This window comes from Ammodytes marinus, assembly GCF_949987685.1.
Source record: "Ammodytes marinus genome assembly, chromosome: 9".
NCBI lineage: Eukaryota > Metazoa > Chordata > Actinopteri > Uranoscopiformes > Ammodytidae > Ammodytes > Ammodytes marinus.
The window spans coordinates 28,011,529-28,014,028 of record NC_137213.1 but is presented as its reverse complement, the minus strand read 5'-3'; the positions used below and the strand labels follow the sequence as shown (position 1 = coordinate 28,014,028).

The following is a 2,500-nucleotide window of genomic DNA, read 5'->3' as shown; positions in this document are numbered from 1 at the left end:
AAAGGCCTGTCCCAAAAGGAGAACACTTTGCTAAACATTCTAGCAGTTTTTTGTGATGCCTTTCTCGGTGTATGAGTGTGTGTGTGTGTGTGTGTGTGTGTGTGTGTGTGTGTGTGTGTGTGTGTGTGTGTGTGTGTGTGTGTGTGTGTGTGTGTGTGTGTGTGTGTGTGTGTGTGTGTGTGTGTGTGTGTGTGTGTGAATGTGGTAAGAAATGTAAAGCGCTTTGGGGCTGAGAAAATCGGCTAAAAAGCGCTATATAAGTCCAGTCCATTTACCATAAGCATTCCTTGTTTTTAAATAAGTGAGTGCTATAGAGTTGACCTTGTTTTTCTGTCTGCTGTAGGCTACTGTATCTGTCGCTGGCTCCTTGGTGTCCTTTAAAAATGTGTGTTGCAATGTTCAGAACGTATTCAATGTTCCAGTTCCACCTGTATATAGATCAGACTATGAATAGAGCGCTTTGACATTGGCGCACTTTCACCAGCTGACTCTCGTCTCTCACAAGTAAATATTTGTCCGATTGGAACGAAGGGCAAACTTAAAGACCTACTTCACCGGTGGGAATATGAAGGTGTATTGAACTCTGAGATCCTAATGTAGTATAAATGTACAAACATTTTAGAAATCGGTTCATCCTAGCCTGAGAAAAGGCAAAAAGAGTGTTTTATGGTCTCACTGTCTAACCCTAAATTTTTTACTAGTGTGACATCACACTAGTAAAAATGTAGGGTTAGGATTAACAGGACAGCTGGGCCAAGGGAAGACTGCGGAAAAGACTGAGGGAAGAAAAACCTCATTCATTATATTATAATAGCGATTTTATAATGATAGAACGCCGGTTCCGTATGGGTGAAGTATTCCTTTAAGCAATGCTATAGTTTCATCACTACATATGTGACGTTGTTTAGGTTTTTGATTTGATTTCAAAACAATTATGGACAAAAAATCTCTGAAAGCTGTCCCATATGAATCAGCTCACACATATGAAACACACGCTAGCACACACACGAAGGCAGAAATTAACAACATATGCAGGACTCTACTGTGTAATACATGTGTACAAGCTAAGAAGCACACACACACACACACACACACACACACACACACATGTCCACACACAGTTAACTATAGCGTGAAATCAGATCCACTGCTCATCAGTAAGTCGCATATAAACACACACACGCACACACACATGCACACACAGACACACACACACACACACACACACACACAGACGCACACACACTTTCGCACACAAACGAAAACACATGTCAGATTAGATCCTTAACGAGCAGATTAACGAGGAGAGAGTTTGGCATGGGGAGAAAGGGGGGGAAACCCGGTTAACAACGTCTCGCACACACACACACACACACACACACACACACAGCTGCATACGAAGGGATTTACAGGATGCACGGCACTGATGCGCTCCAGATGTCCTACAAAGCATAAAAACACATGCTCAGGCACAATACATCTATCAGGGTCAACACTTGTGACGACAAATCTTGTTTTGAACTATATATGTCCGCGCCCGTTCGTCTTTTAAACTGTTATCTTGTATTAAAGCTTAAAGGAATACTTTACCGGTGGGAATATGAAGGTGTATTGAACTCGGAGATCCTATGTAGTATAAATGTGCAAAAAGAAATTAAATCGGATCATTTTATTTATTATTATTCTTTCGGACAATTCCACACAATACACAATTTTCTCTTGCAAATATTCATACATCATACTTTGTGTTGTCCGAAGGGAGACGGAAGAAGCCAAAGGCTTATCAAGCCTGAGAAAAGGCAGAAAGAGTGTGTTATGGTCTCACTGTCTAACCCTACAGTTTCCTTCTTGTGACATCACAGTAAGGGTTAGGATTAACAGGACAGCTGGGCCAAGGGAAGACTGAGGGAAGACTGAGGGAAGAAAAACCTCATTCATTATATTATAATAGTTATTTTATAATGATAGAACGCTGGTTCCGTATGGGAACATATTTTAAATCCACTGTACTGTAGGCACTGGATGGATGTACAGCTACGGAAAAAAATTAAGAGACCAGTCTGGATTTTTCTTCAATCTTTATCTCTGTATAACTTAATGAATAATGCTCTTAATGACAAGAAATTTATTGGAATTTGGTGGAAATGTTGTCAGTAGTTTATATTATAAAACCAAAATGTTCATTCTACTCAAACATATGCCTATAAATAGTAAAACGAGAGACACTGAACATTCGGAGTGGTCTCTTAATTTTTTTCCGGACCTGTATATATGATCAACGGATGACACGGTGGATTGAGGGATCGGTTGTGTTGAATACGTTTGAGGGATACATCCTAAGCAGTGTAGCCGTCTCGTTTCTAGGGATATTTAACATGATATTTTTTTAAGACATGGCTACTTTCAAATCTCATCTCAGGCTTCATGCGAAAATCTAAGTCTTTTTCACACCCACGGAAATCCTCTATAGAAATGGATCGTAGCACTGTAAGCCATCATC

At 40.1% G+C, this 2,500-nt stretch overlaps 2 protein-coding genes across 2 annotated transcripts in view; one reads left to right on the top strand and one right to left on the bottom strand.

Annotated features, from left to right (window-relative positions):
* The window catches only part of LOC307255648 (neuropilin-1a-like), a 131,914-nt gene that overhangs the window by 16,160 nt on the left and 113,254 nt on the right, over nt 1-2,500 (top strand). The window lies entirely within an intron of this gene.
* Nucleotides 1,874-2,500, bottom strand: part of LOC307255649 (arylsulfatase I-like) — a 225,129-nt gene continuing 224,502 nt past the window's right edge. The window contains exon 12 of the transcript XR_013845033.1: nt 1,874-1,929. The gene's annotated coding sequence lies outside the window, so the exon portion shown is untranslated. The remainder of the gene's footprint in view (nt 1,930-2,500) is intronic.